The sequence below is a fragment of the Panthera pardus genome, unplaced genomic scaffold, assembly GCF_024362965.1.
Source record: "Panthera pardus isolate Hobbes unplaced genomic scaffold, ASM2436296v1 HiC_scaffold_24, whole genome shotgun sequence".
Classification (NCBI taxonomy): domain Eukaryota; kingdom Metazoa; phylum Chordata; class Mammalia; order Carnivora; family Felidae; genus Panthera; species Panthera pardus.
Window position 1 is genome coordinate 31,021,182 of NW_026526810.1, and position 27,523 is coordinate 31,048,704.

The window sequence follows — 27,523 nt, forward strand, 5'->3', positions numbered from 1 at the left end:
AGGTAGACGGTGCAAGGGGAGGCTGAAAGTGAGAGCTGGCTGGTGGATCAACTGGCTTTTGGAATCCCAACCAGCCTTGAGTTTCTGTGATTCTTCTGTGAAGACCGCCAGCTCCCAAAGCAGAACCCCACTTTCTACTACTGAATTGCTTCCACCACCAAAGAGTTTCTTTGACCAGCCTTTCCTCCTTCCCAGTCCAAGGGTGCCCTTGGTGGGCACTCCCTGCCTTGGCTTCTTCAAGTTTATGCTGGAATGTTCTTTGGAGGTACCTCTAGCTGTAGACCACAGGCTGGAAGTAAGCTGTTCAGCTGTAAGACAGCAAGCACTATGACTAACAAAACCAAAAATTGCCATGCTGCACCCCTACCCCTGGTCCTGAGACCACCAGAAGGGATCAGACCCTCCTTCGCAGGGATGACCTCACCACCCCAGGGATGTGGACTGTTTAATTAGAACACCTTCAATTGGAAACACTCATCCATTTATGGCAAAAACAGCGACAGGCTTTTAAGGACATGCCATAAGTTTTACAGTTATTGGATTTTTCAACTTGTTTACAAAAGCAATATTGTTAAATGGCCAACGGCCAGGCCCAGTTGTTTTTCCTCCTGTGCCTTCTGACAACAGGAAAGCATATTATCTCCCCCAGCCAGCTCCCAGGAGGTGTGTGAAGCTACATTCCATTTTGCTATCTGTTTAATTATCCATTCAGCCGGGCTTACGCTAAAGCTCTTTCTCGTTTGTTCACAGCCAGATCTGTTCTGGAATGAAGCAAAGAGCTCCTTCCCCATTCCTCTACCCCCTGCAGCAGCTCCTGCAAACAGTTTCACTCCAGGAAAATGCCAACCCCTTAAGAACCTGGCCTTTTGGAACAATGGATCCAAAAGGGGATGCAGGGCAGCCTTAGTGACCTTGACCCTTGACTTAGCACCTTTGTGTCATGGCCTCCTCCTTGTTCAGAGAAGGAGGACTGCTTTCGAAGAGGGGTTTCCAAAATAGGCTGCTGGGCACCAGAAGTCCCTAGGGAGATTTTAAAAATATAGCTTGCCATGGCTTGCCCTCTCAGATTCTGATTTAGAGGCTCTGGGTCCTCAAATAGGATTTTTAAAACCTCCCCAGGTGATTCTGATAACCTAGCAGCAGTGCCCTCTGGACTTGATATTCTCGGCCTGCCTTTGACCCTGAGGCTCTGTGATGTGCTCTCCCAGTGGAGGGAGGAGGGAGAGGACCAAGCCTTCCTCCTGCTTTGCACACCGGCACCAAGCAGGACCTCCACACCTGCTCACACCTGTTGAAAAGTCATCTTGGAGACACATCCAGGTGGGACAGGGCTCCAGGATCAAGTGGGTATAAACAAGTGGGGAAGTGCCTATGAGCTGATACAAGGGTTGTGTGAATGACCTTCTCATGGAACACCAGCGCTGGCTCCACAGTGTGTCTAAAGGGACTGGGAAAACGTATGCCTCCCCAGCTTTCGATGGGAAAGGGCCTCCAGATGAAGGCAGACTTGACATCTGCCGCTGGCTGGGTTGAGGGATGCAGAGGAAGGCAAGGGCAGATAGCCAGAGGCAGGAACTAGCCTTCCCAGCAGCCCCGTTGGTCCCCAGAGAAGGAGGCCAGGAGTAGGGCCAAGAGCTCCTGCATTCAAACTTCATCCACCCCACGCCCTCTAGAGCAGCGGAGTGAGGACAGTAACAACAGCTGTCACAACCCCACTGAAGCTTAACCCCTCTCTGGCACCTAAGAGTCTAATACACTCACACATCTGTTACCTCCCCTCCATCCTTACGACAGCTCAGTGAGGAAGGCAGGGCAAGCCCATCTGACAGCTGCAGGGACTGTGGGTCCCAGATAGGACTTTGTGATTTGAAAAAGGTCACGGGGCTACCAAGCGGTAGAGCCAGAATGCTCCCTCAGATCCAAGTCCAAGTCCACAGCCCCACGGACCACCTTCATCATAATCCACTTACTTATAGCTGGGCTTTCGTCTTTTCCAAAGGGCTTCCATATAAGTGACTCGATTTGACTAACTGATGTAAGCAGGGAAGGTTTGAGATCCTCAACCCATAACTGAGGACACTGAAGCTCCCAGAAGCGAAAGTGGCCACAAGGCTATACCCCTCACAAACCAGGAGCTAGAAGAAGGAGTGTCAAGTTGGGCAGGGGGTGTGTTCCAGAAAGAACACGATGTTTGGAATATAATGTTCGGTAGCTCTTACACGCTGTGACCCTGGGCAAGGTATTTAAGTGCTAAGTTCTGTCATATTAAAAAACAAAATTCGGGGCACCTGGGTGGCTCAGTCGGTTGGGCGTCCGACTTCGGCTCAGGTCACGATCTCACGGTCCGGGAGTTCGAGCCCCGCGTCGGGCTCTGGGCTGACAGCTCAGAGCCTGGAGCCTGTTTCGGATTCTGTGTCTCCCTCTCTCTCTGACCCTCCCCTGCTCATCCTCTGTCTCTCTCTGTCTCAAAAATAAATAAATGTTAAAAAAATTTTTTTTAAAAACAAAAAACAAAAAACAAAATTCAACTGAGTAAATTTTGAAGATCTTATGGTCTTTATGAAAAGATTCATGAATCACGCAGCATCCAATCTAGCAGATAGAGAGGAGCTCTGGGGAGCCAGGCAGAACAAAGGACTTTTACAGGCAGAAGGGGGTAGGAACAAGGAAGTTATACTAGCAAAAAATGGATTGGTTGTGGCAAGGTCACTTTCCTTTAGGAAATGGCAGGGGTCTATCTATCAGGCAGATGACCTCACTAGTGCCCATCAGCTAATTCCTGATTGGTTTAAGATTCCATTTCTGGGAGAGCTGAAACTTTAAAGTAAATCTCAGTTTGGTGATGAGGGGCTTAGCATAAGTGACTCCATATTGGGCCTGTTGTCTTGTTTTTAGCAATTCTATGTTAAAGGACACTTGTTTAAAATTTTTTTTAACGTTTATTCATTTTTGAAACAGAGTGCAAGCAGGGGAGGGGCAGAGAGAGAGGGAGACAGAGAATCCAAAGCAGGCTCCAGGCTCTGAGCTGTCAGCACAGAGCCCAACACAAGGGCTCGAACTCACTAACCGCAAGATCATGACCTGAGCCAAAGTCGGTCGCCTGACTGAGCCACCCAGGCGCCCCAAGGACACTTTTTAAAATGTAAAAGAAGTACTTTATTACAAATATAAAGATGAACAAAGATTTTATTTAACTCACTAATTAATGAGGGGACCAGTAAGGTATTAAAAACTGGCTCAAAGGAGAATCTAGAGAGCACACATATTAGACAATCTGAAATGGATTTACAAATAGTTGCAAAGATGGTCAATATCCTCAGGGTCATAGTCATTTGCATCCCAACAGACAAAATTTATTTGCATTTCTATGGACAAGATCATTTGCATTATTATCAGTTCTCTGGAACTTAGCTGTAAAATCGCTCAGACAATATAAAACGAACAGATTGCCCAAAAAGGCATACTATTCGAGCCTACCACTAATCTCTTTTTGCTTATTCCAAAGACTTGCACAGTTCTTTCTACTTTGGAAAATGGGATGACCAAAGGGCTGTCGCAAGCATTAAATGAGATGGCAAAAGTTTACTGTCTAATGTGCAGTGGATGGCCAGTGAAACTTCCTTCCTCTCCCTACCCAGATATGGCTCTGCCCTTCTAGAATGGCTTCCTGACCACCCCAGCCCTGACCACTCACTCCTCCTGAGTCTGGCACAGAGGAAAGGGACACGGCCTTGATGTCACCCATGGTATGTTCCCGGCTCTGCCACACCCTTGAGCAAGTCATTGCTCCTTCGGCCTCAATTTACCGCCAGTAAAAATGAGTAGCTAGACCAAGTGACCTCAAACTGATCTTCAGCTCTCTAAATCTTGCCTTCCCATTGGTTGCTACAGCACAACCAGAACTGTGGGTCTTCTGAGACCGATTCATGGCGTCGTGAACAAACATGGACTTCGGAGCCAGCGGACAGATACCTGAATCCCAGCTTAGCAACTCACTGTCTCTGCGCTGTTGAATAAGTGACTTAACATCTCTGAACCTACATCGCTTATCTGCAGACAAGGCTCCAACAGAGGCCCGAAAGGTTACTCCGAGGATGGAGCTGTCTATCACACAGTTAACGCTCTGCAAGTGTCTGTTTCCATTCTCCGCTTTCCTATGCCTCCCTTTGGGTCTGATACCCCCTGCCTCTGTCCACGGTCAGCCAGTCAGTCAGTCAGTGAAGAGACCCTCACAGAGCTCTCCTCTGGCACTGCGTTGAGCGCATGATTGCACTTGGCTCCTGCCCTCAGGCAGATTCAGTCTAGTCATGGATCTAGGCTGAAGATGCGGGTAAGGGCAGGGGAGAGAGAAGGGCCAGCAGTGGGTGGGGAGGGGTCACAGGAGATAGAGCTCACTTTGGCAGTACAAGATGGACTTCTAGGAGGAGGTGACCCTTGCATGAGCACTGCAAGATTTACACTCAGGAGAGTGCTTTACAGCCATGGGGCCACTTGGACAATGCTGTGGAGTCTGGAAGGCAGGGCGTGTGCTAAGAAACTGCTAGTTGTTTAGCTTGGCAAGGGCCCAGGGTACCTGGAGGGGAATTCTGGAGGACGGGTCTGGAAAGGGATGTGTGGTTTTGATTGCCAAGAGCTTTCGGCGATAGGCAAAGGAGATTAGACTTCACCCTTCAGATAATGGGGTACGAGGGGAGGAGGCTGTGGGGCTCTTGTCTCCTGGCCAGCAGGAAATACCATGAGGAGAGGCGCCTGCCCACTCTGTTTCCTCTCCAACGTCTAGCACAGGGAGGGACGCATAAATGGCACACATGAGTCCTCTAGGATCTTATTAACATGCAGATTCTGGTTAAAAAGGTCCAGCATTGGGGCCCCAACTCTGCATTTCTAACCAGTTCTCAGATGACACTGATGCCTCCGGTCCACAGGCCACACTTTGAATGACAATTGCATCAAGTGTGCCCTCAAAGTCTGTGAGTACCCTCAGGATCAGCAAAAGACAACACTGTCGTGAAGATGGGGCTCAGGCTAGATACCTTTCTCTCCTCTTTCCTCTTCATCAGACTCCAGGCTCCGGATCCCCACAGCCAGACTTCCATTGCCCGGCTGCCTCGAACTCAGCCCCCAACACACTGCCCTACCTGCCCTGCCCCTTCCAAGCACTAGGGATGCTGAAGGTCTCACTTCCCACTCTCTATTTCTAACTTACAAGTCACATTCCCTCTGGGCTCTAGGAGGTGAGAAGGAAAGGACTGCTTTTAGCTAAGCCCTCCAGGGAAATTCATGGATCAGGCAGCCATTCAGCTAGGCCTGGAAGGATGCCAGCAAGTGGCACAGGGGTCATTCCACCCAGGCCAAGATGTTAATGGCTGACAAACACCTATTGCCCATACCTCCCAGAACACACTCTTGTCTTCTAAGTGGGGCTTCGAGTGCCTCAAACCAAAGGAGCTGATCTCATGCTGGGCATCATGGTAGGCTTTAGCATGGGAGCCCATCATGCAGGTATCTCTCTCCAGGGCTCAGCTCGGATCATCTTCCTCCAGGCCACTGTCCTCAGCTCCTGGAGCACCCCATGCTCTCCCACTATCAATGCTCCGATGGCCTGCCTCCCCTGAGACTCCGTGAACTCCACAAAGAGAGGTAGCATCGTATCCCGAAGACCTGGCATAAGAGAGGGGCTTCACAATGTCTGAGAAATGAATGAGTGGCTCTACCCAGAGCCCACAGCTATGCACAGATCAGATGTTCTCTAGGTGGTGACTTTGCCCCCAGGAACATTGGACCATGTCTGGAGACATTTTTGGTTGTCACGTCTGTGGTGTTGGGGGGGATGGGGTAAGAGAGGGCTGCTGGCATCTGGAGGCCAAGGACAGCGTCCACACAAAGGATTTTCTAGCCCCAAATACCAATAGTGTCAAGGTAGAGAACTTTTGGTGTGGGGGGAACAGTGACACGCAGGGACACGGTACTTTTGGGGGATGCTCTTGGGGGCACTGAGAGAGTCCTCTATAGAAACCGAGACCCAAAGGAGGTAAAGGGACTCACTCTGGGTCACATTGCAAGGCAGCAACAGCCTGAAAAGAGAGGCCAGTCTTTGGACTCATCAACTCTGCCCCCATACCCCTCATGGCCTCTTTCTTCACCCATGTTGCCACATCTTGGAATCATCCTAGCCCTGCCTCCCTGACACAGTTTACTAAGAACACTTCAGTAGCAGAGGTGAAGGTGTCTTGGAAAACACCAGATGGCTTAAATCTATGAGGCTTTGAGCCCTCCACTGCCAGAAAGACTCTGAGTCCTTTTCCCCAGACCTGCATTTATGGAAACATTTCCCGCCCAAGAAATTTAAGAAAAATTTAAATGGTAACAAGGCAGGCAACAGTGAGCTAGTAATAAGACACCTTGGGATGTTCATTATGCTAGATTTCCAGACAGTTAAATTGGTTAATGCATTTCCCTTTGGCTTCTGGATCAGTGACTGTCAGCAATGCAGTGGCCACCTTGTTATACATTACAGCTTAAACGCCTTGGTGACACCAGTCAAGTTCTTCTCTCCAGATAAGAACTTGATTCATGAACAGCAGAGAGGAGGAGACAGATGACTCTGTGCCCACCATACGGGCTGCTGGGGGCCTCACTCTAGCTCTCCCACACCCTCATATACAAGCAGTCCCCCCCCCCCAAACAAGCAGTTTCATACATGCAAGCGAAAGTAATTTACTCAATTATTTCCTGCTGTTAATTAATTAATTCCTGTAATTATTTCCTGTAAGGCTTGGGCATGGGGAAAATCATGATGTCCTTCGTCTCTGCATGGGGAGTTTCTTTTGAGGAGCTGGCATGGCCCATGGATGGAGTGGCAAAGGGGGGCAGTGGGGTGGTTTGGGGCAGTGAGCATCGTGAAAACTCAGCCACGGCTGCAATTCTATGGGTCGAGGTCTAGCCTGTCTTTCAGTTTTCCTTATCTGTGGGCTAACAACCATCCTTCCATTCACCCCCCTCTTCCTTCCTTTGACAAACACTCATTAAGGTTCTGGTCTGTGCAGACTCTGGACCAGGCACTGGAAATACAACTGCAAGAGAGGGAGAAAGAGGTGGGGTGGGGAGGGGCCAAGGATGGCAAGACATGTGGAGAGGGTACAGTTGGGGGAATATTATCCAGCTGGGACAGGCCCCACCCATGAATTCATGGCCTTCCCCACTGGCCCACGACCCCCAAGACCTGCCCCTGCTCGCCCAGCCCCCAGCCTCCCTCCCCCCAGGCAGTAACCAAAGCCAACTCCCCCACCCCCAAGGTCCCTGCCTCGAGATGTCACCTTCTCCCGGAATGTCACATCCTCCTGGGTCTGAGGCATCCTTCACACCTCACACAATCCTCTTATCCACTATCTGCATGGTCCCCCCTCCCCACTTCCTCATGGTTGTTGATGTTTCTACTGTGTTATTATTCTACTGATTACTTTTCACATGCGTTTGCCTTGGCTCAAAAGCTAAACTGTACCACCTCACCCCATCAGGATGGCTATTATCAAAAACCCAGAAAACAAATGAGGAGGTGGAGAGACAGGGAACCCTGGCGCACAGCTGGTGGGGCTATAAAATGGTGAAGACACTGTAGAAAACAGTAAGGCAGTCCTTCCAACAAATTACACATAGAATTGCCATTTGATCCAACAATTTCCCCTCTGGTATATACACAAAAGAAGTGAAAGCTGGGTCTCAAATGGATATTTGAGAACACCATGTTCGTAGCAGCATTCACAATAGCCATAAGGTGGAAACAACCCGAATATCCCTCATTGGGTGATGGATAAACGAAATATGGTATATCCATACAATGGAATATTGTTCAGCCTTAAAAAGGAATGGCATTCTGACACATGCTAAACATGGATAGACCCTGAAGATTTATGCTAAGCAGAATAAGCCAGACACAAAAGGACAAATATTCTAAGATTCCACTTCTATCAAGTACCTAGAATAATCAAATACATAGACACAGAAGGTATAATGTTGGTTATCAGGGGCTGGGAGAGGGGGGAATGGAGGCCTAGTGTTTAATGAGGACAGAGGTCCAGTTTGGGAAGATCGAAAGTTCTGAAAATAGATGGTGGTAATGGGGAAGATGAAAAACTTCTGAAGACAAATGAAGGTAATGGTTGCACAATGTGACCATGCCATTGATCCGTACACTTGAAAGTGGTTACAAGGATACATTTTATGTGAGTTGATAAAAATATCAACTATATTTCAATTTCCAAAAGAGAAAACTAAATCTAAGCTGTGAGCTCCTTGGGGCTGGGCCTGTAATTTTTACTTCTTTGGTTTCTGGTCAGTGATATTAACAAAAGCAATGGCTGTGTGGTGAGAGGCGGGGAAGGAGGAAGGGAGGGCGTCTCAGGATCAGCGGCCCATTAGGACCAGAGAAGGGCGCTGCAGCTCTCTGCCCCCATGGCAGACATCTCCTGCAGGCCGATCTTCCAGAAGCAGGCACTGTAGGCGCAAACCCCAGGCTACCATATACCCTACCAGGCCTTCCCTGCTCGATCCCTGCAGGCCTGGAAGGCCATGTCACTTGCCACTCCCCCGTGCCTCCTGTGCTCAAATAACACTCAGCCACCTTGTCTCTAGTTGAGCCATATTCTCCCTACCTCTCTGCACCTTTGCTCAGGCCATCTTTTGTCTGGGAAGTCCAGCCTTACCTGCTACCTGGTAAAGTCACCTCATCCTTCACACTCAGTTCACACCCAACGGCCTCCCCTGATCTTCTCCAGAGCTCCTGCTTGCCCCTCGGGGCCCCACAGTGCCCTGCTGTGCCTTTCCAGAGTCAGCACCTAACACGGGGATCTGTAAACCCGGGCATCTCCAGCTGGAGGGCCGGAGGGATGATGGGGCACTCACCTCAGTTCAGGACCTTTCCCCTTCTTCCCACCTTGCTTGCAGAGCCCGGCTTTTGTTCAGCTGGTCCACTTCTGCCTGGCCCTGGGAGTGAGGGCAGCCTCAGCCCCAGAGAGATGGGGCCTGTTCAGTCTACACTAATCACTACATCGCATTCCCCTTGCCAGGTGTTGCTTCTGGGAAGGGATCCTGTGACCTAATTCTGGCCAAAGGAATGTGAAGGAAAATTGAGGGCGGGGCTGCAGGAATGTTTCTTTTCCTAAAACGGCTCCGGTTGGGAACAAGAAGAGAGAAGTACTTCTCCACCTCTGGGCCTGCTCATTGACATTTGTCAACTGGCATCGCTGCAGCCACCCTGTGACTAGAGGAGCGACATCACCAACACACTGGGCATATCAGGGCAGAAAGAAGTGGTATCAGGCAGGGTCCAGGCAGGAGTCGGACACCATACAGGCTATGTTAACAGCAGACATTACTAATTGTTAACTAGGTATAAAGAATATTAACTTGGGGCGCCTGGGGCTCAGTTGGCTGAGCGTCTGACTTCAGCTCAGGTCATGATCTCACAGTTTGAGTTGGAGCCCCGCGTTGGGCTCTGTGCTGCCGCTCAGAGCCTGGAGCCTGCTTTGGGTTCTGTGTCTCCCTCTCTCTCTGCCCCATCCCCACTCATGCTCTGTCTCTGTCTTAAAAATAAATAAAACATTAAAGATTTTTTTTTTTTAAAGAAAGTTAACTAGGTCACTTGAAAGGTAAAAAGGGAGGTAGCAACTGCAGGAAGCAGAATCATTCGCGCTGATCTAGAGGAGAGGGCCGCGGAGCTGACATGGGGGCCGAAAGATGCGGAAGCTGCTGGCTGGTGCTGACGTATCCGAGCTCGAGCTCGGAGGACGCGCGCTGGGGGCCTGGTCCAGGTTCTGAGGGGGTGTGCGGTGAGGCTGTATCTGCGCGTGTTGGAGAAACAGCAAGCTCACTGGGCCTGGCTGCTGGAGGCTTGGCCTCTGCCGGGAGGAAAGGCCCGAGGCAGGAGCTGGAAGCCTCCGGGAGGAAGTGGGAAGCCCCTGCTCCGCCGCGCGGTTGCCCTCCAGCGCCCCCTCTTGGCCGACTTTGACGGAGCGGCGGGCCACGCAGAAAGGTCTGGTTGCAGCGACCCAGGCCCAAGGCCCAGTGCAGGAGAGGGGCTTTGCCCCTGATCCCTGGTACAGATGGAGGGCGCCTAAATCCTGGAAGACATGCTAAGCCACTGAAGTAAAAAAACATGAAGCTGCCCCCACTTCAGCTCTCCTGGAATCAGAGGAAGTAAATGTCCCCACCCATAACCCGTTCCTGTGGGCTTTCCTGTCACTGACCCAGCGTTGGTACTGCCACGCCTGGTCATATTCAGCTCTGTCCCCCACAGGTCTCGTGCAGGGCTGCGCGTCTGGAAACATAAATGAAGTCAAATGGAAGCCTCTCTTGCAGCTAGTTGGGGGGGGGGAGGGACTCCTGGGGTGAAGCCCTGTTCCTCACTCATTATGCCATTTCAGGCCAGTTTTCAGCTCTCCCGGCCTCCATTTTCTCATCTATGAAATGGGGTGTTAAGAACAGTTATCTCATTGGATCCCGCTGAAGGCAAGGTGAGAGGCTGATGTCTACCCGCCTTACACACCATAAATGCCATTACCTGTCCTTGCTGGTCATCAGCTCTTAGGCTGCTGTTCTGACAAACGGGCTTTGGACTGGCTCCCCCAGCACCCAGCACCTCATAGGTAGAGTGCCAGGCTCCATGCCTTACCTCCCTGGACTCAGGTCACAGGCTCAATGACCTGCCTAGTAGCCACCACCAAGGCCCAGGACTCCTCCCTGTGTCTCTGGGCCAGTCCATCCTGCTGCTTTCCTGTTGCCGCTGCTCTGTCACATATGCTACGTTGGCTATAGGGGCTGTGTCCTAGCAGCCTGGACTTCCCTTCCTTCTGCTCCTGCTTCCACATTCCACTCCCTTCTGGGCAGCTTGTGCCATTCCCCCCATTCCCAAACCTTCCGTGGCCTTCATGAGACAGGTCAGGGATGCTCATTTCCATGCTGTCATTCTCCAGCACAGCACTGGTATCCTAGGGCTGTTGTAACCAATAACCACACGCTTGGTGGCTTAAAACAACAGAAATGTATTCTAGAGGCCAGAGGTCTGAAATCCAGGTGTCAGCATGGCCACACTCCCTCTGAAGGCTATAGGAAAGAGTCCTTCCTTATCTCTTCCAGCTCTGCTCACTCCAGTCATTTGTTGGTTTACGGCGACATCATTCCAGCCTCTACCTCTGACTCGTCCCGGCCTTCTCTCTGTGTCTCTGTCTTTTCTGTCTCTATAAGGACACTTCATTCGATTTAGAGCCCACCCTGATCCAGTACAATCTCATCTCAATCCTTACCTTAATTACATCTACCAAGCAAGACTCTATTTCCAGTGAGTTTGGGGGACATGCTATTCAACCCACTATAAGTGGCAAGGCCCAGACCCAGAGAGGAAAGCTAAAGCTAGAGCAATGGCTGAACCCACTGGACACAGGGGGTTCTTCTTCGGGAGCCAGCTGTCACGCGTGAGTCAAACCTCAGCCACTGTAACCACTCAGGCTTTGGCAGTCAGTGGTCACACTAGAATCTCTCCATAGGTTACATTACACCACCCCTTCCGTCTCACCTACAGGCTGTTGGTAAAGTCCTTCTGTCCAAGCACACACTGTAAATAAAGCCATTTCCGTTTGGGGACTGGCGGTACAGCAAAGGGAAAGAATTAAACAAAGAAAGGCAAAATCTTCATCATCCACAAAACAATACGCAAAAACCAGGGCATTCCTCCGGACCGTCGATAAATAATCCAGACCACAAAAATAATAGATTAGACAGCTTGTGTAATGGTAGCATGTGAAAGACTGTGGAACTTTCTAAAATTAATTTTCTTCATTTTGGTTTATTAAAATTGCACTCATCTATCTCCCCTGTTAAATATTTTATTTTTTCATATTAATGGCTGCAATTTCAGCTTGTGCCTGTTTCTGTCATTAACACTGTACAAACTTAATATCATTAGTAGTTTTTCCCTTAATTATGTGACTAGAGAAGAAAAACATCAAAGTTTCCGTGAAATTGGAATAGTAGATCTAAATTGCCTCATGTTTATTTTAACATTAACAGTAAATGAAGCTAATGGGCTTTTATATTATTAAAAGCACTCATTTGTGTCCTGCCTGTTCTAATATATAACAAAGCTTTAAAAGATGTTAAATAATTAGTTATTTAATAGGGATGGGTGGAATAGATCAAACAAAAGGAAAAGTTGAGGGTAACCAATGCACATGGTTGAGGGGTCTGTCCCTTTTAGGGCTTTCAAAAGGGATTCCCTCTCCTCAGGATCCCTGCCCCACTGTTAAGGGAGAGCTCTAATTTACAACTACCCTGGAGAGTTAAAGCAACAAAATCTATTGCCGCAGCCCTGCAGAGGACACACATGTGGGGGGGGGGGGGCAATAATGTTTGCAATTATTTCTGGACAATCTCCATTCATAATTCAATACCTGCACAAGGCCCATGTGAGGCTGGGGCTCAGAGGTCCTCTGTGGGAGGGAGGCCGCGGGGCTGCTGCTGGCCTGCCTTCTCCCTTACAGTTTCCTCGCCTCATAGCAGGATATCCCTGGCTTCAGGGGATGCTGGTGCAGGTAGGTATTCATCTGCCTTCTGAGCCTAGTGAGACCTAGGGAGGGGCTCTAGCCTGTGGGTCTGGAAGAGGTACCAGGCTGTCACCACTCTCCTGCTCAAAAACCTGCAATGGCTCCCTTGGCCTGCTCTGTCAAGGCCAACCTCCTTCTTGGCACTTGAGGCCCTTACCTCTCTGACCCTAGCTCCCACTGTTCTCAGCGTTTGCATCCTGTTCCGTCAGCTGGTTCCCTCATCGGACCCAGTACACGCCAAGCTGTCCTGTCTCCTTGCCCCTGCTCATGCTGTTGCCCTTACCCGAAACCACATTCACCCTTTCTTTTGCCTATTCATATTCTAGTCCTTCTTTATAGTTCCAATTCCAGATCCTCCATCAGGCCTCTCCGGGTCCCCCTGGCTCCCGAATTCCCATAGAGCAATGGTCTTCAGACTTGAGTGCGCTCAGAATCGTGGAGAGGGCTTGTTACAGCACAGATCACTGGGCGCCACCCTTAGCGTGCTGGGTTTCCTCGGTGGTCCCCTAGGTCTCAGTGTCTAATGAGTTCCCAGGTGATGCTGACGGATGCTGCTGGTCCGGGGACCACACTCGGAAAAGTACTAGAGCATATACTGTCCATCCAGTCCATGAGGCACTGTACTTGTACTAGCTTGAAAGGTTCTCTGATAGCGGCGCATGGCCACTGTCTAGGCAGCAAGTTCCCGGAGGGAAGAGACACCGGCATATTTCACTATATCCCCCGAAACGCCCCGAGCTCAAGGATGGGTTCATGGTGGATGGAGACAAGGACTCCTGATGAACCGACCGACCAGTTGCCACGGACTTTCATTCCATCCTTAGAGAAATCTCCATCTTACAGGTGAGGAAGCTGAGGCTTTGAGAAATGAAGTGGATGAAGGTCACACAGATATTAAGTGACGAATTTGAACCCGTGTTCCGCGCCAGAGCTCTGGCCAATACGTCTTGGTTGAACGATTTCCGACACGCGGTCTTGGAGGACAAGGAGACCAGATGCTTTTGTCACTGCTGTGGTAAGGAGCTTGGGCTTCCAAAACAACTATACCTGGTAAGGGGGGAGTGGGTGGGTGTGGAATTGAGATAACCACCCCCTCCGTGGATTTAGTGATCCTTTAGTCTGGGGAAGGTATGCATGGTAAATAAGCTGCCCTCCAGTCACTTGCTGCACTGTCACCCTGATGTTAGGGGCAGTCTCAGAATCCTTAACTGATTGGCATTTCTTTGGCTAGGCGATACGTATTTGCCATTCACAACGCAGCCCAGCTTCTCTGCTGCACAGTCGAGAAAACAGAGGAAGACGTTTCCAGAGAGGAAATGCAGCCATGGTCAACAACAAATTAGTGATGTGTAATTCCGTATCTCTTGTGTGTAACAAATCATCCCCAAACTCAGCAACTTAAAAAAAAACAAACATTTATTGACTCATAGTCTCTGTGTGACACAAGTTTGGGCGCAGCCTATCTGGGTGGTTGTGGCCCAGGGTCTCTTGTGAGGTCACAGTCAGGATGTTGGTGACAGCAGCTTGTCATCCAAGCATTGACTAGGGCGGGAGGATCTGCTGCCCAGGAAGCTCTTTCACTGAGCTGTTGGCTAACAGTCCAAGTTCCTCATCACGTGATGCTCTCACAACATGGCTTCCCCCAGAGCAAGCAATGGAAGAGAAAACAATGAAGAATTTACAGCACCTTTTATGGCCTGGTCTCTGAAATCACCCATCATCACTTCCACATTATTCTATTTGTAGGAAACAAGCTACTAAGTCCAGTCCACATTCAAGGGGAGGAGAATTAGGTTCCATCTCTTGAAAGGAGGAATATCAAAGAATTTATGGACACCACATGTTGGAAAAGGATCTAGAACTCAAGAGTGTCCAATTTTTTTCCAGTTGTTAAATAAATTGTGCAAAAATACATTAACTTTATATATATATAGTGTAAAGCATAATTATGAAATGAGCCCTGACCACTAGACTTAGAACTTCACTGGCACCCCAGAACTCCTGTGTGGCCCCCCTTGGGATCACAGCTGCTTTCTCCCAAGATGTAATCACTATTCTGACTTTGGTGATTTTTATTTTCTTGCCTTTCTTTATAATTTTACTACCAATTGTGGGGTCACTAAACAATGCAGTTTAGTTGTTTCTCCTGCTTTTGTTTTTTTGAACTTAATGTCAATGGAATCGTACTGTAATGATGCTTTGGTGTCTCGCTTCTTTCACTCATCACTACGTGTGAGTTTCACCCATGTTTTTGCATGTAACTGCATTTTATCCTTTTTGTTGTACAAAAGCCTTCTTATCTTTAATGATTCTTTTTGCCTTAGACACTATGCTGTTTGATATGGATACAGCTCTATCAGCTTTTTTTCAATACTTGCATGAGAGGTTTTCTTCCATCCATTTGGATGGATCTTTGTACTTTAGATGTTTTCCTACATTATTTTGTGCTTTCTATTTGCCCCACCTTACTGTGTTCCTTGTACTCTCCTTTCTTGTATTTTTGTATTGATGGAATATTTTTGGACCATTCAGAATTGCCCCTCCAATTAGTTCAACGGGTGTGTTCTCTGTTTTTATTCTTTTAAAAGTTCACCCGGAAATTACAACAACCTGTACTCAAAAACTATCATTTACCAGTGCATTACATTACCAGTGCACTACATTAACCAGTGCATCCTCCAGGACTGTACAAGGATGTTAAAATACTTTAAAATCCATTCAATCCCTGACCTAGATGTTGGTGTTTTCATTTTTTAAATGTTCTCTTTTTTAAAATCTCAAATAACACTATTGTTACAGCTTAAAGCAGTTAGTATTTATTTTGTCTACCTATATACTTCCCAGCTTCTATGCTCTTCATCTGTCTATACACTTTGTTCCTCATTCTGGAATAACTTTCCTTCTCCCTTTCGTACAACCTTTGGCATTGCCTTTGGTGAAGGCTCTGCGAATGGCAAATTTTTTTCTTCTTACTTTTTATATGAATAGCCTTAATTTTATTTTATTCGTGAAAGACATTTTTACTCACTACAGAATTCTAAGTTGGTGGTTATTTTTAATCGACAATATGCTAAAATATTCTACTATCTTCTGGCTCCCACAGCTGCTGCTGAAGGTCAGCTGCTAATCTACATTTTTCTTTTGAGTAGATTGTAACCTGTTTTCCTCCTTCTCCAGAAGCTTTAAAAATCTTTCCTTTGTTCTTGGTGTTCCCAAGCTCCACTCTGAGGAATCTACGTGTGAATTTTATTTATTTAAACTTTATGGGTTTCATTAAGTGTCTCAAAATGATGGATTAAAATCTTTTTTCAGGTCTGGAAATTCTTAGCCATTATTTCCTAAATGATTGCCTCCATCTCATTCTCTTAAGCTTCTCCTTCTGGAACTCTGATTTGACGTATATTAGATCTTATCATTTTATCTCCCATATTTCTTAACTTCTCTTTGATAGTCTCCATCTCCTTTTTCTCTTTGCTGCATTCATCCAGTTCATGGATTCTCTCTTCAACTATGTCTAATCTACTATTATACAGATTCATAGAGTGTTCAATTATTATGTTTTTCATTTCTAAATGTGATATTTCCTTCTTTTTACAATCTGTTAAGTCTCTATATCTGTTTTTTTTTTTGTTTGTTTGTTTTAACATTTTCCTGTTCCCTGCAGATATTATCATCCTTATCTTTTTACTCCTTCTAAATAGTTGTTTTATATTTTGTATCTGATAAGTCCAATATCTGAAATCTTGCAGATCTGCTTCTGCTGTTTCTTCGGGTTCTCATTCCCGGTGCCTTGCTTCCTTCAGTACTTGGTTATTTTTTGTCTGAGTTGTTCATTTTCCTTGGGAAATTGTTTTTGGTAATTCTTTGGAAACTGGGATGAAAAGATCTGTGTTTACTTTTTCCAGGTACCTTAAAGTCTTGCCAGTCCAAGACTACATAGGTTCATGGCTACAGTTATTTTGACTATTCAGGTGATATAGATTTGGGCTACAAATCCATTTTTCATGGGTGACTTTTTACTCTCTATTCTGCTCAGAACCAAGGCAATTTTTCTCACAGTCCCTGGGTGTGGGAGAGATTGGGCAATTTTTCTTTTGGTTCACACATGCACTGAGGGTTTCCCTTTGGAGTTCCACCTTTATGAGGGAGAACATCCTATTAGACTCCCCATCTTTGCTGATGGGTTTTATATTCTCTCCCCTGAACCCTTGGCAATGTCAAAACTGAAGCTCAAGTTTGCTGGTTGGGCAAATGCCCTAAGGCACAAGTAGCTGCAGCATTCTCAGAGCCCCTGCTGTCAATGAGGTTTTGGCCATGTAGCTTTTTACTCTCTTGTCAGCTCTTTAATGCTTGTAAGAAGATATCTTTCATTGTATTCAGCATTTATAGTTGTTTCTACCCTGAGGGTTAGTCTAAATGACCCGAACTGTCATATTGCTAGAAACAGAGGGTGTTCTATGCTTTCTTCACAACACTAGATTAGCATGTTTTCTCAATTTGAGAAACGAAAGCAGGAAGCAGGATGGCCCAATCCAGTGGGTAGTGGCAGTGATGGACGGTGGCTGTTGGGCAAAAAGTCCTGCTGAGGACGGTGGGGGTTCCTAGCCCACTAACTGTGAGCCCTGCTCATGCGCCTGAGTAATTGGTATGTGTTCTCCAGGAAGGATGGTCCTGATTCTCCTAACCTCCCACTGTTTTGTCAGTCCTTGGAGGCTTTTAAGCAGGAGGATGACACAGTCAGATGTCACACCAGGATAAAGGTCGTGGCTGCTGTGTGGAGTTGGAGACAGTGCAAATTTAGATGGACAGTCCAAAGGCTGTTGAAGTGGACAGGGTGAGAGATGATGGCAGCTGGGACTGGGGTCAGGGAGGGGGAAAGGAGTGGAAAATTGATTGATATCAGGAGGTGCCATCAACAAGAAACATGCTGTTGGCACGGTTGTTCCAAATCCATGGCCTTGACACCGTGAAGATTATGGGTTTTAAGACCTGTGGTTCTTCATAAGTCTCAATTGACACGAATGGCCAGAAGGCAACTTGATTCCAAAGAACCGGTCCTGTGACCACACTGAGTTAACTGAGGGATACAATGCCCCTTCCTTAAATGGACACGTCAGATTGCCAACCACAAAAACAGTGGGAAGCTGACGCATCCACCCATCTCCAGGTATGCACAGGGCCCTTCTTCATTATGATTCCCTTGCACCCATTCATCTTGCTGTCTGTCATAAATGGCCACTCCCAGGTAAAAAGGGTTACAAAGAGGACGAGAAAATAAAGAATGGAGAAATAATAAAAAGTAGGATAAGAGGGGCACCTGGGTGGCTCAGTCAATTGTGCATCTGACTTCAGCTCGGGTCATGATCTCACAGTTCATGAGTTCGAGCCCCGCAATGGGCTCTGCACTATCAGCACAGATGGCTCTGTTCCCCTGTTCAGATCCTCTGTTCCCCTCTCTCTCTGCCCCTCCCCCATTCTCTCTCTCTCTCTCAAAAATGAATAAATGTTTTTTTAAAAATAAAGGTAGGATAAGAGAATTATAAAAGGTCAAAATTAAAATGAGAATAAGATGATAGAAATTTTTAAAAACAAATATTAAAAGGAACTCAAGGGGCGCCTGGGTGGCTCAGTCGGTTAAGCGTCCGACTTCAGCCCGGGTCACGATCTCACGGTCCGTGAGTTCGAGCCCCGCGTCGGGCTCTGGGCTGATGGCTCAGAGCCTGGAGCCTGCTTCCGATTCTGTGTCTCCCTCTCTCTCTGCCCCTCCCCCGTTCATGCTCTGTCTCTCTCTGTCTCAAAAATAAATAAACATTAAAAAAAAAACTTTAAAAAAAAAAAGGAACTCAAGAGTTGAAAATAGGGAGTTTCAATGGGATTTAAAAAATAAGATATTAGAATCTGGGAGATACAAAGCTGTATAAGTGAGAGGGACTCGCTTGGAGCAACCGGCAGAGTGGCTCCAGTTCTAAAAGTCAAAGTGACAGTAAATTAATTATTTAAGTGCAAAAAAATGGGAGAATTGGTAAAGGGAGTCCAAATAGTAATGCGGGATTAGAAAAAATGAGGTAGATGGTAAGACCCTAAAATGAGAGGAAGAGAAAAGATGATTTAAAGGTAAAATGAAGTTCAAAAGGCACATGCACGCCGTCTTTGAAGCAGCATTATCCACAGCAGCCAGGATATGGAAGCAACCCAAGTGTCCACTGACTGATGAATGGATAAAGAAGATGTGGTGAATATACACACCGGAATACTACTCAGCCATCAAAAAAGAATGAAATGTTGCCATTTGCCACGACACGGATGGAGCTAGGGTGTATTATGCTAAGTGAAATAAGCCAGACGAAGATGAACAGCAGATGATCTCAGTCAAATGTAGACCTTAAGAAACAAAACAAACAAAACAAGAGACCAAAACTACAACAGACCCAAATACGGAGAACAGACAGAAGGCTACCAGAGGGGAGGAGGGGGCGATGGGTGAAGTAGGTGAAGGGGATTAAGAGGACACTTATCAGGATGAGCCCTGGGTGATGTATGGAAGTGTTAAGTCACTATATTGTACACCTGAAACGAACATTAACACTGTATGTTAATTACACTTTGTTTTTAAAAAAAGATGAAATGAGGGAACAAAAAGGAAAAATCCAGTGAATGTCAGGTCTAAGAGCTCCTGGGGAGAATGAGTGGGCCTCGTCCAGAAGGCTTCTATTCTCTCTGCCTCTCAACCCTTCCTGCAACAAAAAGAGGGGGCATGTAGTTGGGGGGTTCCTATGAGAAGTGGGGGGAGCCCCAGTCTGAGAGCAGAGAGAGCTGGGTCCCAGTGGGGTCTGACTTCATCCCTGAAAGGCTTGAGCCAGCCCCTTCCCGGCCAGACCTCAGTTTCCCCAGCTATAAAGAGAGAAAATCCAGTTGACATGTGTGGGGTTCCTTCTGTTCCGGTAGTTCTGGGAGGGGAATGGGTGCCAGCAGCAAGCAGGAGACAGGATCTTTGTTTTGTGGCTTCTTAGGGGAAGCACTAAATTTGGAGTCTGAAGTCGTGGTCCCAGAGCAGCATTTCTTCAGCTTTTCCCCATCTGTCTCCCTGGGCACTCAGCTCCTTAAACGCAGGCCCTTGTCTTATGCAGCTCTTTATCCCAGGCTCCCACCCCCGCCCCCTGTACAGACCTTGCTAAGACCCTGCTCAGTGCATGTACGAGGAAGAAGATAATAAAAATGATAATTCTACCTCCTGCCGGTGCTTACTAGATGCCCTCACTTCATCTGAATGGGTTCATTTAGTCTTCATAACAGCCCTATAAGATAAGTAGAATTCGTACCCCATTTTACAGATGGGTAGACTAAGGCTGAGAGCACTGAAATAACTTGCCCAAGATCACCCAGCTAGGAAGAAGCCAACCTGGGGTTTAGATGCAGGGATGGTGGCTCCAAAGTGGTGAGATTCATCGTTCTGCTATGTGGTGAGTGGGAGGGAGCAACTGTGGGCCCCACAGTCCAAATGGTACAGGTATGATTTAGAGAGGAGGTTTTCTTGTGTCCTGCAGAAGGAGGCAGCCATAGTTTGGCCAGGGCATGGATGAGGTGACCTTACCTTATTGTTGGCATCGGGACCCAGCTCTTCAAAGTGCTGGCTCATCCATCCGCTAGGGTCTCCTCTTTGTTGCTGCTGGAGCACATGGAATCTTCTAGAACAGAACAGAGCAGCCACTTCAGTATAAAACCCAAGGAAGAAATAGCCAAGGGACTGGTGTCCCTGGCAAGGGGAGATGGACATTTCCCTATGGGGAAGGAGCTTTGGGCCTGGAAACTGGAGAGCCTCCTAAGGGGCCTTGCCCCCTTCCAGTCCATTCTTCTCAACTTCTTCCTTCCCAGGGTCTCCCCACAGCTCCTAGCCCTTCACTAGGTACTCAGGATGCCTAGGAGCTTGCGTCCACGCCCCTCTCCCACTCCAGCCTCTTGCTGGGCCTCCCACCAGACCCAAGCGCTGTCAGGATCCTTAGGACCCCCTCATTGGGATGGTTAAGATCCCACAGCTCGGTCTCAAGTCCTGGGCCAGCAGAGTTGACAGGCAAACCAAGTTCTGTCTGTGTTTAAGGCAAACTTCCGGAGAAGGCTGCTGGTTCTGCCTTGTAAATGTCTCCTCATTAACCAATGAGGACACTTCGGCCTCCCTACCAGGATGTGGACCTGATTCCACCTCCACACAGACTCCTACTGATGAGAATCAGTTCAGTTCCACGGCTCCCGTGAACTCTCCCCTCTGCCTCCTCTGAATGGTACCAACTTCCTCCTTCTGGGCTCCCCTGGCGGTCACCTGCAGGGTGTCCCTATTGGAGTCCCCGAGAGAGCCCTTCCCCTCCCACTGAAAGTCTTTCTAGTCCTGTCAGCTATAACCTGTGACCTGGTAGAGGCCTGCCAGACCAAGGTGGCCCTGCCTTTGGGAGACACAAGGAGGGCCTGTCCCCAAGGAGGGAGGATGGGTACAGAGAGAAGCCAGAGAGAATTCTGGCATGAAGCCTGGTGGACTATGGAAGCCCAGCATGGGAACTGGTGCTTGGCTGCACCACTCCTTCATTCACTCAACAGTGCCCGGGGTGGGGGGCTGCTCCATGCCAGGCACTGGACAGACACTGGGAAAGAACCAGGCAGATGTGGTAATTCCCCAAAGGAGCATACAGTGTAGCAATGGTCGAGACACAACCATCACAAGGTGCAAGGTCAGAGCTGCGGCCAAGCCACTCCTCCCTCCTGAGCCTCAGCTTCTCGTTTCTAGAATGGACACACCACTACCCACCTCCTGGGCAGGTGGTCTGGTCAAATGAGTACACACAGAAAGCCTCCCACATAGTGACAAGTGCGTGTGGCATTTTCCAAACCAAAGGTTGCGTCTCAAGTACAGGTTGCAAAAGCATTAAGTGAGTCATGAACAGTTTCTTTTACGAAAGAAATGGAATAATAAAAACATTATATGCATCATACGTAATGTAAAAACATTACGTTTGTGAAACTTCTACTTTAGTTATAAGGGTGTGTGTCTGTATACACTGGGTCATATGGGAAAATGCATTATTTTTCAAAGAAGTTTGAAGGCCACTGGTGGTTCAGAGCAGGGTGCTGGGGTGACTCGGGCCTAGTTCAAATCCCAGCTTCACCACTTATTACACTGCGTGATACAGACACCTCCCTTCACCTCTGAGCCTCACGGGGGACAGCACATGCGAACGAGTTGCTCAGAACAGCACCCAGGACATCACAGGGCCTCCAAACATCACTACCTGGTCTTTGTGTATCGTTTGTGTACAGCCGGACCTCGGGTAAGGGCTAACCATCTCGGATTTAAATCAAGTAAAAAGGAAACTAGCATTTGTGTTGCTGGGGTTTCCTCGGTCAACAAGTTACCTTTTCAGGCATCGGTGCACCAGGCACCAGCCTCACAGCAGCTCTGTGAGGTGAATTCTAGCATTATTCCCATTTCACAGCTAACGGAACGGAGGAGTAGAAGTTCAGACTGAATGTGGCTCTGGCCGGCGGACCAACCAAACGCACACTCCTGCCCAGCACCAGAGGCACTGTGGGCCCTGATTCCTGCCTCCTCCAACCCCGAGGCCCCTAGTGGCTCCAGTTTTGAGGCTCCTTGTCTGCTGGAGCCCCAACTCAGGAGATGACCCCTCCCCCGGAAGTCATGAGCCAGCGCAGAGGCCCGAGGGCGGGCCCAAAGTGCCAGTGTCGCCGAAGCAGAGAACACAGGCAGCATCCCAGCATGATGTCAGCCGCTGGCTCTCACCACATCGATCATCCAGTCCTTAAGACATATTAAAATGGATTTAAAAAGACATTTTGCATTTTCTCTCCTTAACACCCACATTATTGCCACACATCGGCTTTTGTTTTAATTAAAATCGGTTTTGAAATCCTCCATGAAACTTCAGTGGGATTGTTAAAGGCGGCAATTTCCTTATCGGCAGTGCGTCCCCACAACATACTGTAATAGTTATTTTGCAACAAAGCACAAGTCTTATTAATTTAGCTCAATCAAATCAGCACCACGTTAATTTATGGGGCTGTAAAAATCTGGCAGTGCTGCTCTAGATCAAGGAACTTAGGGCAGGCAAGACACCAAGTGGGATGTTTATTTTGTACAATGGTCCCTAACTGCATTTCTGTGATTTAAAAGCTTTCCGAGGCGTGCGATGATAATATTACATGCATATAGAATTGTGTGTTTGCTATGCCTCATTACTCCCCACAGAGACCCAAAATCATTTGGTATTCAACTCCTACCTAAAATATTTCCTTTTACATACAAATATTTTTTCTGCTTTAAATGGCTTCTCTATGTTAAATTTTTTTTTTTCCCAGGGCTGTGAAGCAAGATCATTTCCTACGTAGGATTCTATTTTGGTCCAGTATTGATCTTTAGTGGTGGTTACTAAGTGGGTATTAGGCTTTCCCCCCTTCTTTTCCTCCAGCCAATCCCTCCAAGGTGGTTTCAGAGGGGTTAACTTTGCATTTTCTGCCCTTTTCTCCCCCCTCCCTTCCATATTCCCGCTTTGGGGGTTACTTTTACTAATGTCTTCTTTGGTGACTAGGAATGCTTCTCTCTCTCACTCATGTCTTAACAACAAAGCTTCACAATAATAATTACAATGATTTACCGGGAGATGCAGCTTAGCAGCCAGCAGAGAATTTGACAGGCATGGTGGGGAGGGGGACTGCAGCAGATGTGAGGTGGAAATCAGGAGATGGAGGTTCAGAGAGAGCAAGTGACTTTCCTGATGTTACACAGCAAGTTAGGAAGTGCACTGGGCTCTGGGACTCAACCTAATTTTTCCATCAGTTGAATGAGGACCACAGAATTGGAGGAAGGGAGGCGCCTGGGTGGCTCAGCCGCTTAGGTCCGACCTGGGCTCAGGTCATGATCTCACGGTTCATGGGTTCGAGCTCTGAGTCAGGCTGTGTGCTGACAGCTCGGAGTCTGGAGCCTGCCTCAGATCTGCGTCTCCCTCCCTCTCTGCCCCTCCCCGACTCATTCTCTCTCTCTCAAAAATAAACTAGGGAAAAAAAAAAAAAAAGAATCGGAGGGAGGTCACTCACGTGACACAGGGCTTGGCGCAGAGTGGGTGCTCTGGGCGTAAACACGCGGCCTGTCCTCAGCAAGGCCCGGCCCGGTTTTTCAAGCACCTGGGTCTGAATTGCAGCGATGGACTCTGCAGGTGTCAGGAAGAGCAACCGACAGCCTCCAACACTTGCACCTGCCGCACTTGGTGTACGAGATGCTTCCTTCTTGCGTCTACTCCAGGACAGCACAGTCTTGCTCTGGGGACGCGGACCGGGCACTGAAATATGATGCAAGCATTAACTAGTGTCTCAAGACAGGCATGCACGAAACCCCATTCAGGGGATGAGAAAACTGAGACTAGCAGAGACTTTTGAGGGCTGCCCTGGGGTCAGACAATCAGTGGCAGAGGGAGATTCCAACCCACGGCTATGGCCAAGGTCAGGGCCCTTTCCAGCACACTGGTTGTGTCTGGCATGCTGGCCAGTCTGCAGGGGCCCAGGGAGATGGGGGCTAAGGTTTGGGCAGGCAGTTCCTGCTGGTGGTATAAGCATCCGCTGATGTGACAGCATTTGAGAGGCCCCAGAAGGCACTCCTTGCTCCCTTCCTGGCTGCGGCCGAGCCTTAGAAAGAATTGTCCCTGGGTTAAATCTTGCCTTTTCCCCCACACATGTGTGTATTTGCTTTAATTATATAACCTGCACCATCCAGTCCCATTCCTTCTGTGTCCTATTAGCGAGAATGAGTTTCTAGTTAGCCTAGAAACAGGAGAGCTCCCAGTGCCTGGGAGGGGCCTCTGGGTTGGGGGTGGAGATTCTGATGTGTGACTCCCAGATGCCATCACACCTTTAGGGACAATGATGTGGGACTCACCACCTCCAAGGCCATTAACATCCACACCATTGTTGGACAAAGCCCTCGTTTGAAATTCACCCTTCCTGGGTGCACCTGCAAGCAACGTCTTCAGGAAAGCATTATGACTTCATTTTGAGTGTTCAGGCATCCTCTCTGACCTACCAGTGCCAGGAGGCTCCAGAGCCACCTGGAGATGGAGGTGTCTCAGCCACATAAGTTAGCGGAGGCGGAGACAGCGGTCTCTGGGGCTGGGAGTGTAGAGAGGCAGAGGTGAGGTTCCCGGAGATGAGATGGAAGGGGTGTTCAGGCCTAGGTCAGATGTGGAGTTCATGGCCTCGAGGCCTCTAGTGAGGAAGGGGGCCGGAAGAGTCACAGCCAGGAAGCTCAGTTCTAGGCAAATGCGAACCCTTTGGCTAAGTTCCAGAAAAGGACCACTGAGATGGGAAGGTGAGGTGTGAGTCTTAAGTCTGCTGGGTGAAGTCCAGAAGAGGCTTCACCCCAGGGTAGTGACGTCAGAACCAAAAGCTTCACCCTGGACTTCATTCAACAAGTTCTCTGGAAAACGTGCTGTGTGCCCAGCACTGGGGCACGCTCGGGAAAGGAGAGGAAAGCACTCCCCACGCAGTCCTTGTCCTCCTGGAGCAGGCTCTGGGCCGTCTGCTGTCCTGGTGAGAATCCGTCTTCATATCCTGAGGCATTTGCTTTCTCCCTGCTTAGGGAGCTGGGCCCAGGAGGAAATGAAAATGCTTGTGGAGGAGGCTGCTCTTTGGACATCCCAGCTCCACCTCTGCAAACAAATGTCAAGCCTGTGCAAGGCCAGGCCCCATGGTTGAACCAATCTGAGGGTGGCAGTTGCCACAGAAAAGAGGCAGCGACTTGGTTGCTTTCAAAATGGCTTCTCTCAGACAAGGCCACAGCTAGGTCACAGAGCGCCTTTGTGTGAACTTGAAGAAGGAGCCGTCTTAGGGCAGACACAGCCCCACAGGACCTCAGACTGGCGCAGGGATCCCAGGATGGACCTCAGCTTTTATAGCGCCCTGGGCTGGGCATACTTGTGCAGTGAACAACCTGGACAACTGTAGTTGGTGGCTTTGCCCCAGAGCCCAACTGCATGGTCAAAGCCTCCAGGCCCTGACGATGCAGGCCAAGGCTTCCCCTACACCTATGGATCACCCCAGATCTAAACCAAGACTCTCCCCCCAAAGATGAAGGAAGCTGTACCCTAACACCTCCTCCCCTTCTGACACAACCCGCTCGCTCAGGCACCGGTATCACACCCACGACCTCCTCCATCACTGCGTCTTTCCTTTCACGGAGGGACAGGTGGACGTGGCAGGGGGAGGGGGGAAGACCACTGGAACCACTTTCCACAGCCAGTGCCAAGCCTTCCCCTCTCTCTGCGGTTCTTTAAGAAGGCTTTCTAAAGAAGAGGAACCTTCCGTGGTAGCAGATGGCGGATAAGTAGGAATGGTAAATAGTTTTAATTACTGCATAATGTAAGTGAGACAATAAAGGGGAGACAGTGGAAGCAAGCTGCTGCCGCCGAGGCCCTGAAACTGTTGTGGGGCCCAATTTGTCTGGCATGTGCTGTTCTCAGTCTTGGGAGGGCTTTAAAGAGAACGCCGAAAATATTAATTGCCCGCCTCACTGGCCCATCCATCTTCACAACCGAGTAACACGCTTTTTTAATTTCAGGGGAATCGTTTTCAAATGGGAATCATGCAAATGAGTATTTTAGCTATTCATTTGTTTTACTGCGAGCGCTTTGTGAGCAAATGGCCTACAGCTTGCAATGAATTAAAAGACACGGGCACTGGAGACCGATTTTTAATACAAAGTCTTGACTCGGAGACGACCCCGACCAGCAGCACAGAAAATGTTGGCATAGCAACTTTGGGCATTTTCATGCAAATTGGCTTCTATATAGATGATACGAATGCAATGTTTTCCTTCAACTAATCATCATAAAATTAGTTTCACTATATTTAAATGCCTCCACTTAATGCATTATATCCATATGCATGAAATTGCCTCCGCTAATGCAGTACATAAAATGCCAAAGATACAATGAATAGCCAAATTGCAAGCAGTTATGTTATCTCCCATAAAACGGCTCCCCTCCCCCCTTCTTTTTTGTGAGTGTGGGTGTTATTGAATGTGTGGGCGCCAAAGGCATCTATCACAAATTGCTATTAACACACACACACACACACACACATGCAAACACGCACACACACACACGCACACACACCCCAAAGTCCTCTTCAGTTAAGTAACGTTCGTTAAGCTTGTAACCCAATCTAACAAAAGCCAAATGAAACTGGGCCTGGGCAGGCTGTGTTCACCTGGGCCGGCCGCCCTCTCCTCGCACAATCTGCAGCCGCAGGAGATGGCAGAGCAGAGAGCACCGCCTGGCTTTGGGGTTAGCTCCAGTGGGGGTGGTTTCACGCCCTGCCCCTGTCACCCGGTGGATGGGGAGGCCCCAGAGAAACGTGTCTGAGCTAATCCGGGACCAAGAGGCCATCCGGGAATAATAAAAAATGGAGCCACTGTTGGTGAGAAACAGCCTCTGAAGACTGGCCACGGAAGCCTGGAGAGAGGAGGACTCTGGCAGAACATGATCAAAGTCAACAACTGAGGAAGGACAGGAGAGGAAGGAAGGCAGGGATATCCATGGAATCCCTAGGTTCTGGGTGCTGGGCTTGGAACTGTACGTCCTCCATGGCATGTCATCTTTACAGCAGGGAAAAGGTCAACATGATCATCGTTGGTCTTAAGGACTCTGAGATGAGTCTCAAAGAAATTGAGGAACATGTCCAAAGTCACGTGAACAGTAGGCAGTGGAGGAAGGATTTAAACCCAGGTCTCTGGGAGTCCAAAGCCTCACTTTCCTCTGTGCCAGGCTGCCCCCTGCAGATGGCATCAAGTAATGGCAGGAATCGGTTAAATTACTCTTTGCTCCAAGAGGAGCTGTCCTCTCTCCAAGCGAAGTAGGGGCTGCAAGGGTGGAAGGAGA

General features: G+C 48.5%; 1 long non-coding RNA gene across 1 annotated transcript in view; it reads right to left on the reverse strand.

Moving 5' to 3' along the window:
- LOC128772943 (uncharacterized) overlaps positions 1-23,921 on the reverse strand; it is a 45,319-nt gene extending 21,398 nt beyond the window's left edge. The window contains exons 1-2 of the long non-coding RNA XR_008417059.1: positions 23,691-23,921; positions 20,188-20,281 (exon numbers count right to left, since the gene is read on the reverse strand). This is a non-coding gene — a long non-coding RNA (uncharacterized LOC128772943). The remainder of the gene's footprint in view (positions 1-20,187; positions 20,282-23,690) is intronic.
- Between the last annotated feature and the right edge of the window lie 3,602 nt (positions 23,922-27,523).